Source organism: Eupeodes corollae, chromosome 1 (assembly GCF_945859685.1).
Source record: "Eupeodes corollae chromosome 1, idEupCoro1.1, whole genome shotgun sequence".
In the NCBI taxonomy this organism is placed as follows: Eukaryota; Metazoa; Arthropoda; class Insecta; order Diptera; family Syrphidae; genus Eupeodes; species Eupeodes corollae.
Window position 1 is genome coordinate 145,333,231 of NC_079147.1, and position 25,314 is coordinate 145,358,544.

The 25,314-nt window shown below is 33.2% G+C and overlaps 1 protein-coding gene and 1 long non-coding RNA gene across 4 annotated transcripts in view; both read left to right on the forward strand.

Annotated features, from left to right (window-relative positions):
- Nucleotides 1–25,314, forward strand: part of LOC129943378 (protein fem-1 homolog CG6966) — a 115,862-nt gene that overhangs the window by 32,495 nt on the left and 58,053 nt on the right. Inside the window, exon 1 of one of the 3 annotated variants that reach the window (XM_056052773.1) lies at nt 17,046–17,325. The exons of the other annotated variants lie outside the window; for them this stretch is intronic. The gene's annotated coding sequence lies outside the window, so the exon portion shown is untranslated. Of the gene's footprint in view, nt 1–17,045; nt 17,326–25,314 lie in introns of those variants that run through there. 3 annotated transcript variants of the gene reach the window in all.
- On the forward strand, nt 10,664–14,209 carry LOC129943379 (uncharacterized). The gene is made up of 2 exons (XR_008781229.1): nt 10,664–11,235; nt 13,656–14,209. It is a non-coding gene; the product is annotated as an uncharacterized LOC129943379 (long non-coding RNA).

Here is a 25,314-nt window from a genome sequence, read left to right on the forward strand (position 1 = left end):
GTGAAACCTAGCACTTCAGAGGCGGCATCTCTGATGGCTGCAAGGCAATGTTGCCACTGGTTTTCAATGCTTAATGCAGGCAGCATAGGACTCCTTAAGAGGTTATTAAAGACTCGATAGGAAAAGGACATGGCATTCTCTTGCGATTGTAGCCGTCTAACGTCAAGTCTTCTCACAGTACTTCCTTCTTTGGCTTGGATCGGGATATCCGTAGCCGTACCTTGGCTACAACGAGGCAGTTGTCCGAATCAATGTTGGCCCCTCGGAATGTTCGCATATCCTGTATACTGGAGAAGTGTCGTGCGTCGATCGCAATTTGGTCAATCTGGTTGACGGTTGATTGATCATGCGATTTCCATGTCCCCTTGTGGATATTGAGATGTGTGAACTGCGTACTAGCTACCAGAACGTCTTGTCCCGCAGCGAAATCGATCAGCCTGAATCCGTTGTCGGAGGTGGTGTCGTGCAGGCTGTTTCTCCCGATTATGCCACCAAAGATGTCTTCTCTTCCTAGCTTGGCATTAAAATCTCCTAAGACAATTTTAATGTAATATGTCTTGTCCAAGAGCTCGAAGAATATGTCTTTGGTGTCTTCATCTTTCTATTCTGTTGGGGCATGCGCGAATATTAGGATTATGTTGGCGAATTTAGCCTTGATGCGGATTGTCGTGATGCCCCCGCTCACACTGTTGAAACTCAATACTTTTTGCCTGAGTCTAGTTCTAACAACAAATCCACACCCAAATAGACGCTGTCTTTGTTTTCGGTAGCAGTCGTTTTAGTTTGCGTTTGCCCGGTCCATCTCACCGCACTTCTTGGATGGCGGTAATATCTGCCTTGCAGCAATTTAGGGCTTCCGCTAGTTGTACGGCTGCACGTGGTCTGTTAAGGGACCTAGCATTTCACGTACAGAAAGTTCGTTGTCCTTACGTTTGCGTGGGCTGTTAACAATGAATCCGTTGGTGGTTCGAAACTAAAGGTATTTTTTACGTGGCCAGGAAGTCACCCCGACGGCACAACTCCCAACCTGGAGGGCCAGATCCTTAGCATAACTCCAAGGAAGGGGAGCCGGATAAACCGCTCCTTACAGGCCTGGGCTCCGAATAAGTCGAAGAAGCCCTATAGGGTGTTTAAGTAGTTAAACCTTACTGGAACTATAGACGCCACCGTTGATTCCATCTCGAGAATTCATCCGCTGCCGTCTGGATAAGGAGAGGTGCCTTAGTGGAAACATCTCTAACCCCCTCTCGTTTGCTGCCCCCAACAACTTTCCACTGGGGTTAGAACCCAATCTCCAGTTGAGGTACTAGGCACCCGATTTTCACCGCGGGGAGGTGAGAGTAGGAGTTGATAGACAGAGGTGGGCTTTGAGAAAAACCTGTCTACACTGGTCTCGATAAAAAGTGCAACGGCTAAAACGGCTGGGTCGTTAAGATCTATTGGACATCAACGCTTCAGCCCGAAAAGTCTTTGAATCTAATATGGAAGTAGAGGAAAACCGCGACACAGATGGCGCACGAAGGAGGGAGGGGACTTCAACAAACGTGACTTTGCGAAATTGAAGACAGTTGGCTAAAGACGGAGTTAGCTGGAAATGCATGTTGGTTGAGACAACGGTCTGTATATACCCAAAGTAATCTACAGGAAAAAGTGTAACGTGCACGTATTGCAAAAAATAACTGATTTATGACTGAATAATAACACTTACGTACTTAACGCACTACGTAAATTTATTAATGTAAATTTAAATTTAAATTTGAGATTTCCTAATTGATAACTAAATATTATTATTGATGTTGTGAAAGTCTAATGAATTCTGTTTTTAATTAACTATGTTCAATATTCTGTAAGTTCTCTTCTACAGTCTGTTAAATGTTGCTAGGTCAATAACGTTGAATAAATTTAAAATTATAAAAAAAAACTTTAAAAATAAAAACAAAAACTAAAAAAAGTTGCTATGAATATTTCTCGGAAAGTGTGACCTTGAAAATAAACGATTGAAAAATTTAAAAACTTTGCGCGTGTCTCACGCGTGTAATCGAATATTATTTTTTATTTGTTTTCTTTGGTTTCGATGCATAGTTCTGGACGTATGGAAATGAATATGTAAATTTTAAGTTTTTACTACGCGTGCTTATTATTATTGTTTTTTTTTAACTATTTATTATATTTATCAAATTTTAAACATGTATTTTCATAGTCTCACATGTGCTGCAGGGTTTACACTATTTGTATTATAGTTTTTCTTTTTTTCAGCGAACTTATCTGTCTATGCTTATCGACGGTTAAGAGGTTTACCCAAAATTGTTATTTTTAGTTAAAATTATATGTCAACACCATAATTTTCAAGGCAAGAGTTATAAAACTACTGCATAAATATTTAACAGACAAACTTGAGTAGAAAATAAAAATTGATCTATTTGTTTATGAAATTAATGTGCTCTTAGTTTAAACAAATTATATTATAGACAAAAATACGGAAATTGAATTTTCAAAGGTTTTTATTTCATAACAACATTTTTATGATTTATTTAACTTAGTTTTTCATTGAATTTTAATACCTTTTTACTGGAGTTCAAAGAAGCTTGAAATGTATTTGTTTTTTGTTTAACTTATGTATATGGAGATCAAAAAGCATTTGAATTGAAAATGTTTCCCCGCTAGATATATTGAAAGAGAAAAATTCAAAAAATTGATAATGTAGTTCAACAATTTATTGCTCATATGCAACACAACAGGCTGCGAAAGAAAGTGAAAATAAAGAAGCTGATTAAAAAAAGAAGGAAAGCTCGAATTAAATGGCAACTAACGAGGTTTCAAGTTGATAAGTCTTTAACCTTCTTAAAAATAAACTAACAAAAAAGGAATCAGTGAGTTCAAAAATGATTCACTGAAAAGATTTGTGAAAAGCCTGAGGACAGGTGCTTTGTTATTACTATTTAAATCAAAAATAGATGGTAAACCCGGAAAAAGCTGATCTTGAACTTCTCGCTTATTTTTTAAATAATTCAAAGCAAATACGGCTACAAATCTTTTACAGTTGTTTTATAAGAACTATGCACATGAAATTATTTTTGTCACGCTCAAAGAAGTAAGAAGCATGAGTCAACATAAGCTATTTAATAAAAACTGACCTGATTACCATCTCTTCACTGCTCAGGTTTTGGAAGAAATGCTCTGAATAGCTTTATCATAAAACGTCGATTTATAATATAAGAATGCCTTGCAAGCATTAGGATATGTACCACATCATTGAAAATGGTAGATGTCATTGTTTAATCCAAACGATCAATATCGCTTACAGAAAAGTCTTAGAAAAATAATAGACAAAGACAAATGAAGGAATGTCTGTTTGGATCTAGAAATAAATTACACGAAAAACCAAGTACATGAAACTACAGATGCTGGTGAAAATGCACTTCAACATGATGCTAAAGCCTTAAACAAGGTATGGCACTTGGACAACTACATTGTAACCTTACTACGAAAAACTGAAATCTTGTTTTGAGAAGATTCTTCATTCACGTTACAACGTTGAACAAATAAAGCATGGTGGGTGACGACACGGGCGTCGGCGATGACAAAACTACACGTACGGACCCAATTTCAATGAACATCTCTGGACTCTTCGTTGCTGCACGATTGCCCCAATTTTTGGCGTGAGAGGTCATCTCTCTGGCTTGCTCAGCTGGAAGCAATACTTTCGCCTTCAAAGAAAAATGATGAAACAAAATTCCAGTACGTTGTCGCTAATCTCGAGGGAATTTCGGACATTCTTCTCACTCCGCCAGCTGCCAACAAGTACACTAAGATTAAGGAATGACTCATCAAGGTGTATGCAGAAAATGAGGAAAAACGAATGTAGCGCCTCACAGCCCCCTCAACTTTTTCGGCAAATTCTCAACCTCTCAGGCACTTCAGACACCCCAGACGCAGTAATCAAAGTCATAAGTTCGTCACCTTTACCTTCACATGTAAGGGCGATACTTTCATCCGTTACTAATGACCTTAACTCGCTTGCGGAGGTGGCTGACAAAATCATGAGCCATTCATCATCACCTAAGACGATCGCAGCATTACCACCAACCGTGTCAACTCCATGTTCAGACAGCAACAGTATGAAAACCATCTTGCACAGGTTAAACATGATAGAAAGACAACTCAAAGAGCAATCCAAGGCCAATTACCAGACCACTAGTCGGAAGTCAGAATAAGATAGGCAATGTCAAACCAATGTCCGCCGATACGGTGAGAAAGCCAAAAACTGCAATCCACCATGCATTTTCAACAGTTGCTAGTAAGTCAAATGGCCTCTTTTTACATGGCAACATTTCTGGCCACCGTTTTTCTTGAAGATAGTATAGCCTCTATATCAACGTTATGCGTCAAAGGCACTACAAGATTACAGCCTGATCCTACGAGTATCATGCTGCGAGCTGTTAATGGAACCGAAATAAGGACTTTTGAAACGACAACACTCGGCTTGGACTTCGGCACGGGACGCATTTATCGCTGGAATTTTACACACTCAATCTTGGGACCATACATCCTTAGTTTCTTCCGTCTACTCGTAGATATTCATGGCCGTAGACTCAACGAATAAGATTCGAATTGCAGCACTTCTCATCTCCTTACGTCATCGGATGAAGCCTCTTTAAATGCAATCAACCACGCCGACGTCTACACGAAGTTGCTTCAGCGCTTCCCTACAATCACTTCCAGTTAGTGCACTCCAAAATCCACAACATGCAGTTCGTCATCATCTGGAAACAGTTGGCCCACCAGTTTTCTGCAATACAAGACCGATTCCAGAGTCCAGCAGAGTCTCAACGCAGAGTGAGAAGAGGGTATTTGTCCGTTACACATTGTTCCAAAGAAAGACGGAACAATTCAGCCCTGTGGTGACTACAGGCGTCTAAATGCAGTTACGCTTCCCGATAGGTACCCTCTGCCGAGTCTCACAGATTTCCAGCTGATGCTGCCAAATAAATCACTATTTTCTCGCCTATATTTGGCTCGAGCGTACCACCAGATACCTATGGCACCCGAGGACATCCCAAAAACTGCAATAAAAACTCCTTTCGGACTTTACGAATTTGTGCGAATGACGTTCGGACTTCGCAATAGCGAATGATTGAATAATCCTTTACAAAGGATACACAAAAATTGCAAAATGCAATCGGTAAAAATTAAGTATCAAATTAAATGAAACCTAATTGACACATATAAATTTTACAAACAAAAGCATACAAAATATTCTAGTTTCTATAAACAGTGCAGCGCTACCTTACTCCAATACTGTTAAATACCTTGAACTGACTTAAAGCTAAAATGGAAAGAGCATAGGTACCAAAAAGAAAAGAGAAATTTTATCCAGAATGAATTAATGTCATGTAAGAAAGTACTAACACCTTTACTAAAAACGAATGCAGAATCAACTAAGGATGCCAAAGGAAAATCCTTCGTGAAATGCCGCTGTCACTGTTGAAGCTGTCATCCTTTGACATTTAACAAGTAAAAACTACGCCATTACTAAAAATGGAACGATATACGCTTCAAGAACACGTTTTAGTAGGTCAAATTCGCTCAAAAGATGGTGTACATGTTGCAGTAATAGTTCGTATTTTGGGGAAGTCAACACCTCATTAATTCAAGCCATACACTTAATTCAACTTAAAAATGAAGTAATTTATAGCTAAGGATGAGGCTGATCAAAGGAAGAGTCTTAGAGACGATGTCTTAAGCAAGAAGTGCATATTAGATTTAAGCAGTTTTGTTTACACCAAAGTGAGAATTTTTTGAGGTTAAGTCGAATAAAGTCAGAATCAATATGGAAATTTAGAAATCAACTTCATATTATTGTTGGTGAGTATAAATTAAGAGGACCTAAGTGATTACCTTGTGGTACGCCAGAGGTAGAAAGGCAAGGACAGGAGCGAGTGTATCTGAATCCAACATTGTATATTCACCTCTCTAGGTAAAAAGAAAACCAACAAAATCAGTTTCAAAGCGGAAAGAGTATTAGTCTGTGGGAAATTTTGTGCAGGGCTTTTGCTAGAGTTAGTGGAGATTCAAACTCTTTTCCTTTTTTAAGACCCAAAGGACTCAAATTCTACAAAATTTATAATTGTAGACTTAAATTTCCGTAAACCATGTTACCTAAGGGAAATGAAATATTTGCAATGAAAACTTAAAGTATCAATAACATGATTCTTTATAATAATTTTAGAATATGGAACAGGTTGGCAAATTAATACTTACTTGAAACAATAAAATTGGTAAAGTTATTGAGGAGAAGGGCAATTTCCTGAAAAGGATATTGTGCTAAGCCCTTTTCTTTGGAAAGCCTTTGTGTACATTAAAAATAGTTGTTTTTAGAACTCATTATGAATCTAATTGAAGGGTCCAAAACACATATTATTCAACTTGCATCAACAACTATAACCAGACAAGAATTTGCACATCAATTTATAATTTATATGGCCGTATATAAAATATGCACATAAAATACCTGTGTACATAATTTGTAAGTAAAAAGTTACAAGTAAATACAACTTTAAATGATTATGACTCCTAATCTAGCAAATGAAACAAGTTTAAATTATTTAATTAACAAGCACAACAATGCAAATATTTATCTACTTACAATTATTATTGTAAAATATAATTAATGTATAATATTTACATTTTTGTACATCTAAAAGCAAATGGAAAAACACTGTTTCACTATACGAAGAAGTTGAATTTATCAATGACAGAAACTGTCACATACAAAAATGAGTTTTAGGCTCGTTCAGTTTGCTGTAATGTTTGTGGTAGAGTTACACTGAACGTTAAAGTAGAACTCCAATAAATAAAATGTTTGTTTTAGAAATACATAAATGTAGGTGTCGTTTCTACATTATACAAATCAGCAAATTAAATGAGTCAACGACACTGATCACATTTTGTCTATAAATGTGTATATAAATGTGTATGTTTTTTTTGTCTTTAGTATAAACTTTTGCTAACTATAATTTAAAGAGGCATAAAAAGACATGTAAAAGTCATTGAACATTGTTTAAACATTTCTTTAATGTTTAATATATTCATCGGCTTATATCAAGTACATAGTTAAATAACAAAATTGAAGTAGTTCAGCTTCTGTACACTTATTCTCTGGAAGTTAATTTATTTTAAATTGTAGAATTGACAGATGAAATGACAACTGTGGGACACCCTGTAGACGTTAGTATTTTTTCCAAGTGTTTTGCCAATAATAATTGACAATTAGTGCTTTCGAACAGTTATTTATTGAATAACTCGATTGCAAATTGTAAATTTATTGCATCATTTATACTGCATGGTAAATACACTCAGCGCCAGAAAAATAAACTAATATACATAAAATGCAATGCAGTGCCTTTAACCATTCGACAAATTTGTACCTTTTGTTGTTTTATCTCAAATAGTTACCTAGCTTACATAATTTATTAAGTTAGTAGCACAAAATTTGTCCATATTCCATAAAAAATGTATTATTCAAAGCTATAGTTGGCATTTTTGACATTCATTTTTCATAATTTTAATCAACTAATTACAAAGCTTCATAGACATCGATACATAAAACACAATTTGAGGAATTTTAACTAACTTCAATTTATACGGACATTGAATCGAAATAAATAACTTGTTGTTTTATGTATTTCGTTTTTATTTGACAACTTAATTTTTGTTTGAAAACAAAAAGTGACAGCTCTTATCTGATTCCGAAAAGAAAAGATATTTTATCAGTTTATATTTCTAAGATCTCATAGATTTCAGTATTGTCACAAATATAAACAATAATTTCTCACTCAGAAAATTGCCAAATTTTTTTTTAGATTTGATATGAAATTGTAAAACAAACGCATTCAAGCACTCATATGCTTTAATATATTTAACGTCAAACTTGACAGTTGTCATTTTTTGCTTTTTTTCACTGCAATTTTTTTTTGTAGGGTTATGTTAAGTCCATTTTCTACGCAAATACGCTCAAGATGACAACCGCGTTCGGTTGCCACATAGACATAATTGCAAGTCCTTATCTTTATTATAAAGATAAATATCGGTCATAACATTGAATTATGTATATGCGTCTTTTTTTTTCTTGAAAACACCACGTCAAAAAAAATATTCTTTAAAACAATCAAACCAAACTTCAGATTTTCAGAATCAAAAAAGGTGTGAACAAATGAAACGTCATGTAGATAACATCTGACCTTGCTATCGAAGAACGTATTGTAGCAGATAAACCTTTTTAAGATAAGGAACTTGATTTACTTCCCCTGGAAAAAATTTGAGGGTGGGTTATTATGTAAAACGATAATCGTTTTTAATACGGAGTATGTGTGAAATTGCGATTACGTGAAACGAGAATCGTAAAAAAACGATACTCGTATTTTCATTTACAAGTGCCTTCAAGCTCTCGTTCAGCTTTTGTTTTGGCAGGTTACTGTCAAGTGTCAAACATTATTGTGTTTTGGTTTGGCTTTCATTTTGATGAGGGAGAAAAAATGTAAGTTAAATAAAATAATAAATATAATGGTGAAAACATAAAAATAAGATATTTCTAATATTTAGGCCTACAACGAATGCTAAAAAAATAGACTTGATGGTAGATTTCATAGAAAGTATTCCAAATATTGCTAAAAACTATTTGCCGACGAGCCAAGCTAAATCCAAAACCAAAAATCTTTGGAATAACTTAGCTGCTAAATTAAACGCGTGTGGTCCTCCAGAAAAAACAACAGAAGGTTGGTCCATCTCAGCGGCACAGAAAAAATTGTCTGATAAGTGATTATAATAGAAAAGAATGCTTTTGGAAAAATGTATCAATTAAAGTGGGGGGTTCTTATGATCATTGCATTTATACTATGGTCACCTTTTCTATTCAAGTAAAGGTGCTCAATTAATACTGGTCTTATAATTTTCATGTGCGAACCATCTACACACCTGATAATGCCAGGGAAAGTATATTTTTCATAAAAATGTTGTTTATATGCAGTTTTTTCGTCTTCCGTCATTGCAAATGATATAAATTTTGGGCACAGAATATTTTCCATTATTGGCAATATTTTTGCTTGAGTGACTGATAAAGTTGGTTGTATCCTATTTGTTGGTTGGAAATCCTATCCGGTAACCTCTGCCAGAAACCGAAGTGTTGCAAATAACTTCAATACATTTGGTATATATGTAGAATTAAAACTTGGAAGGTGTGGATCAATCTCATTCAATACATATTTGAACGCTTACTTGTTCAGACGAAAAAGTTGCTTGAACCTTGAAAATATTTCAGGAATTTACCTTAATATAGCATGAACAAAAGGATTTTCATTTACTTACGTGGAACTTGAAAGGCTCATTGGGTCGGATGAATCTCTTAAGAGCGCCCTTGTCACACGCATTTCTCCTTCAGATTCAGATTCATCTTCGCTTTCAAGAAAGTAATCGCAATGAAAAAACATTGTACTGAACCGAATGCAAATCAAATTTAAACTTAAAACTTTTCCGACATTCACATTTTGACATTTGTAAATAGGTGTGAAGTTAGTTGCGTTTAAAGAAAATACCATTTTTCATTTTTGGCTGGCATTTCCAACTTATTAATTGATTGTAATCTTTTAAGATTATTCTTTAATTCAAAAATAAAATTTAACTTGAACTGGATCCATTTGGCGTTTTTCTTTTTTAGTTCAGAGCTGAGCACTGAACAGAGTCTGAGCGAACAGAGTAGAGTTCTGAGCAGAGTATGTTCAGAGCTGTCTGATTTAATTATTAAACAACTTGAGCACTAAACTGTCATGATTTAAAATGTCGCCCGTTTGAAGGCGTTCAAATTTTTTTAATTAAATTAATTAAAAAACAGTCATAGAACTGGTCCATTTGAAGCCTGAAATAAATTTGATTAATAAAAATGCTATATTTATTTGATTAATAAAAATGCTTTATGCAATTAGTTTTTTCTAAATTATCCGCCATTTTTATTGTTTTGACGATGATTTTTTTAATTTACCGGCTTTCAAATATCAAATTGAACATGTTCAGAACTAAAAAAGAAACACGAATTTGAAGCTCTGAACAATCAGAGCTCAAAAAGAAAAACAATTATTTTTTTGACAGTTCGAGCTCTGCTCTGAACTAAAAAATAAAAACGCCAATTGTAACATAGTACGAGTATCATTAATGTCACTGTTTCAAGTTGTTGGCGCTACAATTTGACAACTGTCAAACTCAGCTGTCATTTGAAGTGTCTAATAATAATAGTCCAATGAATGCTAAGCTCAGAAATAAACTTAATTATAACATAATTAATATTAAAAAAAACAGCTCGTTGATCTTTACAAAATGCTATAAATTGAAGAGTGTTAGTAAATGCTATCCGAGCTTCAAGGAAAAAAGAACTTTTCCTGAAAATAAATTGACAAAGAAAAACAAAGATCCAGGAATTCGATTTCATATATGCAATTGTCAACGAATGCAATAACTCCATATAAAGATAAGCCAGGGTCTTCCACTCAGAGGTCAACAAATTCAGAGAGACAGACATTTACAATAACTGCGAATTCTTCAATAGTTAATAATACCGTGTATAGTTTACTAAAATGGCAAAAACAAGTATAAGTTCGAATATATTTTTCTTTTTTAGTCGCTGTTGTTCTATACTCTTCTTCGTATACATTTATTAAATGAAATCGAAACCATACAATAACAATGTGAATTTATTACACACTACTTATTCAAGCTGACATCGTCTTACTATAAGTTTATTTATTTTCAATAAGCGGCTATACGTACTATTATTTCGCTTAAGAACAAAGCACGAAGTGACGCACGACGACGATGATGATCATCGACTCAACAATGAGGAAGCTTCTACTAACTATGAGTATATACTCGTATGAAAAGAGTACGAGAACATCACCAATAAGATTTAGCAGTGGCGGTGCGGTGGGTCGGGAAGTGTTTTGAGAAAATATAATAGTTGATGCTTTCTGCCGATGCGATGTCGTGTCGTTGTCGTCGTTGTGTTGATTGTACATAGCTATGGCACTTTTACGGATATTTTTCGCTTATCGATTGTAGATTGTTATAATAATCGTATAAAATTTCATGGCCGAGTTGAAGCTCCACATAAGTGATTTTATGAGTAAACAGAGTGTTGATTATGAATTTTTTTTTGTTGCGGAAATTGTTTTGAACGCTCAAACTAAAAAAGTATATTAATTTTATTTTTAGAATGAGTTGGTAAACATAGGTGCATGTACCTTAACGTCAAGCCCTGTTACTGTTACTGTCACCTTCTGTAGGCTAGTGACCTGTCTTAAAAACAATCTAGTGAGATTAGTTAAATCTGACATGAGGATTAACTGTGAAGAAATATTAGTATTTCAATTCACGTACATAGCACACGCCTTGCGTGATTCATATAAACATACATCAGCTGTCAGAGTGTGTTCTAAACAGTTCTAAATGATAAATTCTGTCACTTGTCTGTCATTTCTAAGTTTTCTGTTGAATTAGATGATATTAATGACGGCAATAATTAAGTATTTATTCGAATAATTATCATTTTAATTTATTTAGAATAAATACAATCTTAAATCTTTGCAAACTAGTTGCTTAAACTGCTTTTATAAACGTATATGTCCATAATAGTAAAGATGTGCATTTTATTCATTATAGGTCCAATAAAAGTCGAAGGAAATATATAAATAAGACAATTCATTTTCTTTTAAAGAAAAATCTTCTGATTTAACTCCGAATATTGCTTTTTTTAACATTATATAAAATATTTTAGTCAGTAATCTTAAAGGAGATGGTTTTATAGCTATCATTGAAATTAAACCGGAATAGATATTTAAATGTGTTTCCCTTTGATGTGACTTGCATACTGATTGATAGGAAATCACTCAAAGAATTTTATTTGAGAAAAAAAGGACGGAAAATCATTGTGCTTAACAGCTGATTCGTTAGCATTGTACCTCTGATTTGTGTTCCAATTTCACACAATTCCAATGTAAGATTTCTGTCAAACGTCCAGTAAAATTGTGCTGTCATTGAATTAGGTTTGTTTAGGACAAATGTATTTCCAGATAGATTCACGATAACAGAAAATTCGTACAGCGTTTCACAAATTTCTGTTCGTTAATCTAACAAGAGAGTACAACAGTTCCTCTCCATTTAAATACTTGCAAATTTTTTGAAGTGTAAAGTGTTTCAAAACTGTCAATATGAGGACTTTCCATTTCTGTCATTATTTCCAGAGAGATTCACAATAGCAGAAAATACGTACAGCGTTTCATATATTTCTGTTTGTTAATCTCACAAGAGAGTACAACAGACCCCCTTCATTTTAAAACTTGCAAAATTTTTGAAGTGTAGGGTGTTTAAAAACTGTCAAAATGAGGAACATCTATTTCTATCACTATACCTTTCAATTGACAGTAAGAAATTGGAAAGTTAAAAATGAAAAAAAAAGTATTTTAAAAGCGAGAGTTGAGTTTTTAAGGCTTTGATTGCTTAATAAATTTACCTGATGCCTTCGAAAACCCATTTGTTGGGAAAGAACTCCCTCGTATCATTTTTTATGACTTAGGGGCTCTAGTTGCTGAGAAATATTGTCATTCTTTCTTCTTTCTTATGTTATTATGTAAATCGTTCAAAGAGATCTGGCAAGTAGCGGAAACAACAAGCCAACTATGCCAGTGAACCACAAAAATCGTTCCAAATGTTTTTGTCCAGAGGTATGCTTATCTGGACGCGTGTTGGTGAAATACTCCTTGAATTTTGCATTTAATTGCTCAAACACCGCTTTGCTGATTCTGACGTTAAAGCACAAAAGTAAAAAGCGTTTGTTTAATTTGGGATAAGTTGTTCTCTCTCTGAGAGAATTTTCCCATCCTTTCAAGAATCTGACAGGTTTTACACTTAAGAATCTTGCACATGAGCTACAAACTGCGAACTGTGGATGTTCGCATATTTTGACTTTTCTTTCACATGAGCTTCATTTCGATTCGCAAACAGCGACGAATTGTCAATTTATAATTACCCTTTTCAACAAACGAAACAAGAGTGGTATAATTTTGAGGTTAAGTTGAGCGCGAACAATTTATTCGTTGCAGTGTGGATGGTATGTGGAACACGAATAGAGTTTGACAGTTCGTAGCAACCAACACTGCAATTCGTTACTACCAAATTGTTTTTACAAAATTGTGTTGTTTTAGAGAACAAAATGCAAAATGTATTATTCTATTGGTTTCTAATAATTTAAATGTGTTTTTCTTTGAAATTGACTTTTTGAAATATGTAAAATCACGTTTGTTCATCTATCGTTCATTCGTTGTTCGCTCTTATGTGCAAGGCCCTTTAGAGCTGCAAAAGCAACAAAACAGATCTACTACTACTTTTGCTTTATAGTTCATGTATAAAACCGGTTATTTCGAAATAATTTACTTATCTTACAAAGTCAAATTAGAACTGACACTTGCCGCCATTTGCAAACATTACACATAACATACTCCGTTTAAATGGCAATTTATGAAATTGGGGAGTCCTTATTATTTGTTATTAAATTTGTGCATTCATTTTATAAAAGATAACTAAACTAACCCCATTTTATTTTCATTTCGTTTCAGGTAAGACGCTTATGATGTAAACACTCACTTAACGCCATGTTTACGATGTAATACACAAAAAAGGTGCTTGAGGAGAAACAAAAGGAATGCAAAAGTTAAACTGTCCTTTTGAAAAGTCTAGCTAGATTCATGAAAAAGTTGGAAAGCACCTTTATATCTGCGTTGCACTGTTTATTTTTTAAGATTTCTGAGAATTTTTTTCAGACGAATTGACATACCAGGAAAACGAAATATAAAAAATCACCTGGCTATCACGTTAGATTTGAATGACTTTTTATCCTTCTTGAAATGTACAATAGCGAATTCTTGAGAAATCAAATCATAAACATTTTGTTTATATTTCTCAGAATTTGAAAATCTCTGAGGTTTTAAAAATATAAACTGGCCAATCATCACACTATACAACTGAGTACAACCAAATGTCAAATTGAAAAATGTATTGTCAAATTTGTGTGAAGGTTTTATAGCTTATCCTTAAAATGTCATGACAAATTGTATATAAATGTAAGGCTATCCAACTTTATTTTAGAATAAACAAAAACACTGTATATTATGGATTAGAAGGGCTTTTAATATTTTTAGAAAAGTATCAAGTTCTGTGTAACGAAATGTTTAAGCTGCACAACCAGTTTATAAAAAAAACGATGTTTTTCCCACGTTTTACAATTAACCTGAGAGATTTAGTTAGTGACGCATATCATTCAGGCACGTGGTAAAAATTAATTCAATTTATTTATTTTGAATTCAAAAACCGGATAAATATAAATACTAAATTAGGAGTTCCTTTTTTTCTGAAATACCTATTTTTGCATTCGTATAATGCATTGGGAATTTTGTTTTGTTTTTTTTTAAGTGCTGCTTCCTTTCCGGTTTATGATCATATAAAAACATTTCGAATTAAAAATAAAAACAAAACAAGTAAACAAACAACTTACTTTCGATATATACAAATAGAACACTTAAAAATGACTAAAACACGAACGAAGTTGATCACCCTGTTAACTGTCACTCCTGTAACAATTACATCATACAAACTGTCATCGTGGGTATTACATATGGCAGTTTGACAGTGATACTAACAATGTGGATAACTTTCTGCAGCAACAACAAAATGCGCGATTATTAGCTGCGCAATACCCTTTGACGCCTTCCTTAAAAATATGCGGATAGACAAAATAATTACATTTTATAAAAGGTACTAAGAAATAAATATTAAGATTCATATTTTTAATACTTTTGTAAAACTACAATAACTCACTCTTTCACATAATGTTGCTTTTTTCCAACTAAATGATGCAATACTTGAAGTTTATTACAATATTGTTTTGTTTTTTCTTGAAACTAATTCCGATTTATTTACTTGCTCTATGACAGTGAAAGTATTTTGAGATATTGATCAAACTTATCACGATATATAATATTGAAGTTTACACGAGTAAATTTTATGGAAATGTTTGGAAAAGCTACTTTTGAAACGACAAAAGTCGATCTTTTAAACTTGTATTCAAATTTTGACAGTTGAATCAATTAAGAAATGTCATAAACTACTCGTACAAACAGCTTTTGAAGTATCGCGGAGCCGACATGACATTTGGTTTTGATAGATAGAAATACCTTACCTTATCTAAAGGCCCAACTAAAATAGACGTAACCCAGCTTGAGCGAACGAGCCAATAAACTGTTTTTTATACCGTAATAGAAGTTCCACCTAATGTTATTAAGTTTCGTTGACTTTCGTCAAATTAAGTAAAGGCCCAACTATAATAGGCATAAGCAAACATAAGCTTATGTCAAAAACCCAAAGAAAATTCACTTAAGTTTGCGAAATTATCTATAGGTATGTCAGATTGTACTTATGCGGCGAGCGACTAGGATCGCTCTTGCTTAAGTGTGCTTAAGTTAACGAAACTGAGAAAAATTGAACGAAACAGAGCTAGACTCCATTATGTTCACTCGTATTGAGATTCTTTGTATTCGCACGTTTACTTATGCGCGCATATGCTAGCTTATGCCTATTATAGTTGGGCCTTAATTGTCATTAAATTGGGCCGAAATCCAGGTTTACATGTGATTGTCTTTTATAAATAATGTCAATTTCTAGTGACGTTAGCTTTTAGTAAATAAAAATAACAAATTTATCTGAATACGATTTCGTATCCAATTCAATAAGTTTTGTGAGAGAAATAAGTTATCTGTACAAAAAAAAGATGCTTGTGTAAATAAAGAAATGCTGATCGTCCAGTTCTTTAATTTTAACGAACGTGTCAAAAAAGAAGCCATTTTTCTTTCTATTGCAATTTATAGACGAACACTGCAGGGTAGCATTTTTTTATCTTGCTTTGCTCATTTAATTCTCTTATTGTGACAGTTGAAGTTTGTCATTTGCTTGAGTAACCAGTAAGTTTTATATGTGCTTAAGTAACCAAAATTCATTATGGTTACTTTCAGTTTTAACAATAACTTTTGCAAGCTATTTGTTCGATTTTGACATTAGCTTAACCTCAGTTAAGTCTATTATAGTTGGATCTTAAAACACTTGAAATTGAATTCTTTCTCGGAACGATTTTTGACAATTGGTTTAGTTTCGTGAAAAACAAGGCTTATTAATCTATTTTTGTCAGTTACCATGAAAAGTAAAAAATACAAAAATCTATCAAATCTAGATTATAAAATTAAAATAAGGTCATTGTTGCCCATTTCAAGATTAATATTGTCAAAATCTATGTTTTGATTAGGGTCTCCCAGTTAACACAAAGCAATGCAAAATCTGTCACCCACCAACCACCTCACGAATTATTTGACAGCGTGTCAAATTGTTAAGGGTTTTGGTCCACTTTGTTTATAAAAAGTAATTAACTGGGAACAACTGTATCATCTTAATTTTATATTTTTTTGGAAGCAAACGCTTATATTGCTCATTGTATTTCTTTGTACTTTCCAGTGTCCATTCACATTCCATACGGTCTGGTTTGGTTCGCACATTCTTTTTTTAAAATTCGAATTCGATTGTATTAAAAAAATGTACTTCATTCGTATAATTTCCTGTTGAGTGTCTCAATAATATTCTTCAGTTGTTCGCTGTTTCCACACGGTTAGCTTTATTTGTATTAATTATGTGCAACAATATAATCTACACGAGCGCGCAATGTTTGTAGATGAATAATGCCGAACTAACATCAGGCTCGGGCGATCTAATTTCAATTGTGGCGATCAAAGTAGAATAGCGACATCTAAACGCATTTTCAAATATTAAAATTCTCGATTTTTTTAAAAAGCATAAATACGTAACAAAAACCTGCCTCGCGTTTGGCTTTTTAATTCAAAACAGTTATTCATACGAAGCGTGAATTGGCGAATGAGAATAAATTCAAGCTATTTCGCATACGAATTGCATCAGATGATTGATAAATTATTATTTATTCCGCGATAACAAAGGTTATTGCATTTTTTATTAAAGCTGCAAATAGCACGTTATTTTCGTTGCGTTAGGTTTTGTTTTTGTTCGATATTTGTTTCGTTTTTTGCGTTTCTCGTTTTTATTGATAAATAATAGTCGATGTTGTCTGGGGTGTAAAGTGTGGAAATACGATAAGATATTTACTTAAATGATGCATCACGCTCTTCGAATGTCGGAAGTGTTAGATTAATTGCGAGAACATTGAAGTTTAAGGTGAGTTTTTTTTAATTTTTCGATTGGGTGTTTTTTTTTTAAGATGTTACGTTTTTATAAGATGTTGCAATAGATAATTGAAAAAACAACATTAACTCTCACTTTTATGCATTGATAGAACTGCATGGTTATTGAACGAGTTTTATTTTAGTCATAATGAAGAATGACAAGAGGGCCCTTCACGCACGATCAATTATTATTATCAAGTAATATTGACGCCTTTTTCTGTAAAGTATCAAGAATGCCAAGTAGAATTAAAAAGTTATATTTATCGTGTATTAGGCCCTTAAGAGAAAACGTACAAATAACGTGCTCTGCCTCTTTCAAAAATACTTCAAAAGTAACTGTCATATTGTACAAAAATACATTTAATTATTTACATTAAATTCATACAGTAATGGTTGATGTTAAAAAATGTAAAAATGCCTGATGTGACAAATACAGTTTTTGTTCACGTTTTTATTTACTTTTTATTTATCGTTATTAGACTTCAGCGTTTTTACTTAGAAGGCTCATTCTTAATAATGTGACTTCGAAGCTCTGAACACTTAAGGGGCGGACCAATAGAATGAGTCGCATGCTTTGCGTCTACGTATAGAACTGACAGCTCGATTAATTAAACACCATTGACATACTATACATGGACTGCTAGTAGCCAACTTCACGATGGTTCCACTTTTAACGGACTAAACACTAGCGCAAAGAGGGCTATGCGGAAAAATTGTGTAACATTTAATACCCACATCCACTGCTGTCGTTTTTGCTACTATAGTAGTATTTTACTATTTTCAGAGTCAACTGCTACTCTAAAACGGAAAAGAAATTTGTATTTGGTTTACAATAAAAACCAAAATTTTAAATATAATGCCCCAATAATAGTGCAACAGCAAAAAGAAAATTTTCAGATATAATCCTTATAAAAGATAAAAAAAAAAAGAAATTCACTCAAGGTAGAAACGGTAAATGCCCTACTAACTGCTAAGGAACTCCTTAAAAATTATTTCACAGAAAAATGGGAGCCATCGAAAACTTTAATCGAGAATAACAAATCTACAATGATTTGCAAAGGCAGCACTTATAGCTATCATTGGTTTTCATCATTGAAAACAAACATTAGAATTTTTTTGACAGGTCGTTTATAGCTATCCTTAAACATTTCTGTCATTGAAAAAATTTTCCGATTGAAATCCACCGAAAAATTTTACTGATAGAAATCTATCATTGGAATTGTGTGAAATTTTAACACAAATCAGTGGAACGATTCGTTTCACCATTGAACATAAAGTATTAGCTGTTCAGGAAAATGAATTTCCTTCCGTTGTAGAGAAAAATAAATGCGAAATTTTTCTCAAAAAACAAATTCTTTGTGTGTTTTCCGATGGATGATCATATAATTTTCATTTCTAATCAAAGGGAAACACGTCTTGATCGATTTCAATGGTAGCTATAATTGACCCCTTAATGATTGGGACTGAAAATATGAAACATCGAATTTACAATAATGACTTTAATTTATTCTTGAATATTCAAACATGTATGTTTATGTAAAATATAATTTCAATTGTCAATTTCTTATTTAATAAAAAAAAGTTATGAATTTAAACTATTTATTTCAACTATATTATTTTAAAATGTTGGCCTTTAAGCAGTGAAAGCAAAAATTTGGTACGACATTATATCCTTCTATTTGTCTGTTTTCGGAACATTAACCTTCGCAATTGCCAATTAACTTCGAATTTGGACATTTTTATTTTCAGTTTTTAATTTTGTTCATGGGCCAAGCATGTGTTTTTTGTTTTTTTGTTTTACTCCTCAATTTAAGAAAATTCTCCCCCAAAATGATAGAAAAATACTACTCTTGAAATTTTCAAAACGACAGCACTGCTCACAGCAAAAAAAAAAACATGGCATCAGTTGTCTTCAACAAATTATACTAGATGTCAGTACTTTCTATGTCAGAAAAAGCTTATCTCAACTAAATACAAACAGATGTCGCTAAATATTTTATAACTTTTTTTGCCACTGTGCCTGAAAGGGCTAGTGTAGCTAATTTGAAGTGGAACCATTTTTATTCAAATTTTGTATTGAAAATTCACACCACTAGCAGTCCATGTATAGTATGTCAATGTTAAACACGTTCTCGTCAAAAGAGACCATAATCAACGCTTTTCAGATACACAACCAAAAAGTAGCAGAACTTTAAACTTTTCTATCCGGCAGGTTTGTTGACATCAGTTGTCAATATTAGGCATGTTCGATAACATGGTGCATCGCTGTGCTCCGAAGTTATGATGAGGTTTGTTCGCTTCAGTCTAGTTGTGACCAATTTAAAGTGTTTTATCTATCCCTGCTCTTAAAAACCACTTTCTTTGAAAAATGCGTTTTATACGGCAGTAAAACCTATTTTTTTGTTTCCTTCAGATCGAATAAAGTTTTTTAAATTTGTAAAGTGAGAAATTGAACATAATTTAACTAAAAGAAACCTAACAATTAATTTGACAACTTAAATTTTTGACAACTTAGCTGTCAAAACAACGCAATGGGTTACCTCAATCCGTTTTGCACATAAACTGTCAACGGATTTGTTGCCGCAATGTGTACAGCGGATCCTACAGGTCGGCTCTTTTACGTTACTTTACTTTAATTGGCACAACAACTCGGGGTGTGTTTGGGCCTCAAGTATTAGGTTCGGCCAGCTTATTCGATCTCTAGCTCGCTGTTTTTAGTTTTGATTATCATTTCGGCTATGAGTGTATCTGAACTAGGTCAACTCTTGATGAAATCTGCCTCTGCTTCTTGTTCTTTCTGGCTTAGCGTTTAATATTTCGCTTCACACTCGACTATGAAAAAGGCAACCGTTACTGTTTGTTTGGTTCTTTCCATAATGTCGAAGTCAACATTTTATTCAAGGTACTATGTGGATTTTTGAAAGATGGTGGTCTGTTGACATCAGTTGTCAAGTTAAAAGCCATTCCATTTGCAATTTCTCAAAAATATATTTGAAGCAGCTACCTGACAGCTCGTCGCCTTTTTATAATCCGCTGGTGCTTTTGAAGATGTTTGTTAAGCTTCTTTCAGAGAGCATTCTGATAAGACGTATCAGTTTGGCAGGAATAAAAAAATGATGTGCTATAACTAGTCCCTGTGGAAAATGTCTGATGATATTAATAACAGAAAAAGAAGGGCAATTTTGAATTTGATATTTGAGTATCTTTTTAGATCCAGAAAAGAAAACCACCGAAACACAGTTCTTATGTAAATGTTATTATACAACGCGACGCTAGGTGGCGAAATCGATAATCTAAGTCCAAAAATATTGAGTTTTTAGCAATCAAGTGTACCAACCGTTGAAGGCCGTAGATTAAGAAAAACTTTTCAAACGCTATCTTAGGAATCTTATTTCCTCGTGTAAAATATAGAAAAAATATTTATGAAAACTAAAAGAAAATGTCAAAACTAATTTTAACAACTAAATTAAACTGTGGCCGAGTTAGTTAATCCCATCAGTGGTCAAATAAATGAGTGACTATTTCAGATCAGTGTGATGGCATTCGGAGTGTAACGTATCGTTTCCTTTTTTTAAATTGTAGTAACTATAACTTTATTGTTTGACAGATGAAATTTGTTTGTAAACGGTGATTTTTTAAGAGCTTGAGAACTTTTTTTTTTTTAAAAAACGCATAAAATTTGCAAAATCTCATCGATTATTTATTTGAAACGTTAGATTGGTCCATGACATTTACTTTTTGAAAATATTTTCATTTAAATGTTGACCGCGGCTGCGTCTTAGGTGGTCCATTCGGAAAGTCCAAATTTGGGTAACTTTTTCGAGCATTTCGGCCGGAATAGCCCGAATTTCTTCGGAAATGTTGTCTTCCAAAGCTGGAATAGTTGCTGGCTTATTTGTGTAGACTTTAGACTTGACGTAGCCCCACAAAAAATAGTCTAAAGGCGTCAAATCGCATGATCTTGGTGGCCAACTTACCGGTCCATTCCTTGAGATGAATTGTTCTCCGAAGTTTTCCCTCAAAATGGCCATAGAATCGCGAGCTGTGTGGCATGTAGCGCCATCTTGTTGAAACCACATGTCAACCAAGTTCAGTTCTTCCATTTTTGGCAACAAAAAGTTTGTTAGCATTGAACGATAGCGATCGCCATTCACCGTAACGTTGCGTCCAACAGCATCTTTAAAAAAATACGGTCCAATGATTCCACCAGTGTACAAACCACACCAAACAGTGCATTTTTCGGGATGCATGGGCAGTTCTTGAACGGCTTCTGGTTGCTCTTCACTCCAAATGCGGCAATTTTGCTTATTTACGTAGCCATTCAACCAGAAATGAGCCTCATCGCTGAACAAAATTTGTCGATAAAAAAGCGGATTTTCTGCCAACTTTTCTAGGTCCCATTCACTGAAAATTCGACGTTGTGGCAGATCGTTCGGCTTCAGTTCTTGCACGAGCTGTATTTTATACGGTTTTACACCAAGATCTTTGCGTAAAATCTTCCATGTGGTCGAATAACATAAACCCAATTGCTGCGAACGGCGACGAATCGACATTTCACGGTCTTCAGCAACACTCTAAGAAACAGACGCAATATTCTCTTCTGTACGCACTGTATGCATTCGTGTGGCTGGTTTAATGTCCAATAAATAAACTGAGTGCGAAACTTGGTCACAATCGCATTAATTGTTTGCTCACTTGGTCGATTATGTAGACCATAAATCGGACGTAAAGCGCGAAACACATTTCGAACCGAACACTGATTTTGGTAATAAAATTCAATGATTTGCAAGCGTTGCTCGTTAGTAAGTCTATTCATGATGAAATGTCAAAGCATACTGAGCATCTTTCTTTTTGACACCATATCTGAAATCCCGCGTGATCTGTCAAATACTAATGCATGAAAATCCTAACCTCAAAAAAATCACCCTTTATTAGTTTTATTTTTGACAGAAAGGATTGCTACACATAGTATTAATATAGCGAAAAATTATTGAAATTATTGACCAGCAGTCTTTTTAGTTAACCCTCACTTAAGTGGCTTTCCAACTGCTAAGTTTTAATTTTCAATTGACTTACATTGAGTTGCAGAAGAAAAGCTTTATGTTTTTCTTCTTTTATATAGTAGTCTCTCTTTAATTGACATATTTCGCTCTTCATCTTCTAGTAGCCTGTCAAGTTTCTTTTTTATGTACGTTTTCTTTTCCGCCAAATCATGATGCCAAGACATCAATTCCGCAATATTTTCCGGAATTGATTTTGTTTAAATTTAACCTAAAAAAATAAATTTAGTAAAAATAAAATTTAAAATACAATAGTTTTTATATTTTTCTTGCGAGTGAAAATCAATTCGACTAGCTGATAAGAAAATGACAGATAATTGTACTAGATTGCTCGATAACTATTCATTACACACAGGTATCTACATTTATAACGAAAATAACATTTCATAATAAAGTTATTTGCCAACTTGAAACCACGAAATGAATAACCTTTATTAAAAACTTTTATATTCTATTTGTGTTTTACAGTTTTGCTTGGTGCTCTGAACCTTCATACGTCAATTTAAGACGTTTTCTTCATAGTAACTCAGCTAGATAATTTAGAAGATCATTATTTACAGAAGTGGTAATTTTCTTGAAGTTAAAAGAATGTGAAGGCGTGGTTAAAAAAACTGGAAAATATATATTTTATCTTGTTTCATAATCGAATTGCAATCCAATCCCTTAATAAATAGCCTTACAGAATCAACGATTTTCAAAAAATATTTTTTTTCTTTCAAGACTTTACTATAAACATTTCCTCTCGAGTGGGGTGGAAACAAGAAGAAAACTGTGTCATCATAAGCTCAATAAAAAAATGCATTTTCGAAATAACTCCCTGAGATTTTTTTTCAGTTTTATTTAGGGAAGTGAATAGAAAAGTGATGTTTAAATTGTATGTATTTCTATGCATGTTCATCGTATACAACTACAGAAAAAATATTATGTTGTTTTGTAATCGTCCTACCGATCAAACTCTTCCTTAGCCCCCGCGCTATTTCTTCTCTATTTTTATAACATTTCAACTACAGAATTGCTCATTATTTCGTTTATAGTCTAGGTATTTGTATTCAAAAGTTGCCGGGGCTATAGTTACACTCCTGGTTAAGATGCGCACTAAAGAAAAAAAAAATTAAAGAAAACAACAAAATAAATCTGATTTTCTTCTCTGAACGAATCTCGTAAACTTGGCCAAATGCCAAATTCTATTTTCTGATTTTTTCGTAGAAAAAAAAAATTTATAAAACGAGGAAAATCAAATTTAAATGAAAAAAAAACAACAAAATCCGAGGGGATTGGCAAATTATTTACGAACAAAATCATTGTCGTTTTGTCTGTATAGTCTGTAAATTGTGTGGTGTGGTGGTGTTTCAACACAAAGCAAATTCTGGCCTTTGTTAGTTCAAGGGGACCTTAAAAATGAAAGACTACGTCGGTCGTCGATGACAAACATAGCAATCTGAAATAATCTAAAGATATTTTCCGCTTCACAAAAAAAAAGAAAGAAAAGAAAATTAAAACAAAAAAACGAAAATGGCATAAAATAATTAAAATGTTCTGAATAATTCACCTTAATAAAAATGACTTCTTTTAATTTCTTTATTTATTCGCTATCAAAATAGAAATATTGATTTCCGCATTTAATTTTTTTAAATTTAAACACTTTTGTTTTATTTTATAAACAAGACAAACAAACAAAATCGATTTAAACAATTTTATTTGACATTAAGAATGTCAAAACAAATCGTGGGGAGTATATTTTGTATGGTAAATTCAAAGCAATTATAAAACATTTCAATTTCAAGATAGAAATAATAGAATAAGTGGTGGAATCAAAAGTAAATTTGCAATTGATCTAATGTTTCAATTTTTAAATCGGATTTTTTAATTCGAATGACAGAACAGTTTTTAAACGAACGAAAATGATGGTAGTGTGGTGCAAGTGTCAACTCCTACTTACACAAAGAAATAAAACGAAAAACAAGGTTTGAATGCGACTCACACTGATAACTTCCCATCCGTTCCAGCCTGTCGATCGATTTTTCTAAAAGCTCAACGAAATATTTATAAAAAAAAAATTGAAATCAATATCTTTCTTTCTTTCATAGTTCCCAAGGCGTAATTGGACTGTCATTCTAGAAGTCTTGGGTTGAAACCTAATTTTGTTTCATGCTATTTTTGTTTAGTTTTTAGTCCAAAACTAATTTTGTTAAGTTTTTAAAAGATTTAGTATTTATTTTTAGCATTTTTAATAAATATGGTTTAAAATCATGAAAAATGAATATAAAAATAAACCAGCATGGTGTTCAAATATGCGTTTCGCCCTAATGTAATGGTTGGGCTCATCAGAAGATGACCATTACACCTTGTCTTGACGCATATTTTCTCGAATAAATCGAGAATCGACATTTGAAGATGAAATGTTTGACTGTTAACAGTCGAATTGTTATTTCCGGAACACCGTTTAATTTAATAATTAGCAATTTACTAAGATTTTAAGATTTTACGATGTATTTATTTTGTCTAAAGTCAAAATCACGGAATGGCTACTTTAACTGTTCACAATTTGCTAAATCCAAATAGCATCTGTCAATTAATCTTATAAGAGCATTGGATCGAATAGTCGAGTCTATAGTTGAGAATTGCAACAAATAGGTCCGTTTGATTTTGTTCCCTTTGTTTGTTTTCACAAACTGTCACTGCTTGGACATGTTTGGGTGTCCGTCTTTTAATAAAACGGAATTAGCAATTTACTAATAAGCAAAACGAAAAAAAATGTTAAAAATGTTGGATTCGCTTAGTAAATAGCTTAAAACTTAGAAAATCGTTACTTTGTACTTTTGATTTTGATTCGAGCAATTCGACGTTAGGAAGTTAAAGCCTGTTTAGGAATGAAACAAAACAACGATTAACATTTTAATTTGTATGCAGCCTTATGGTAA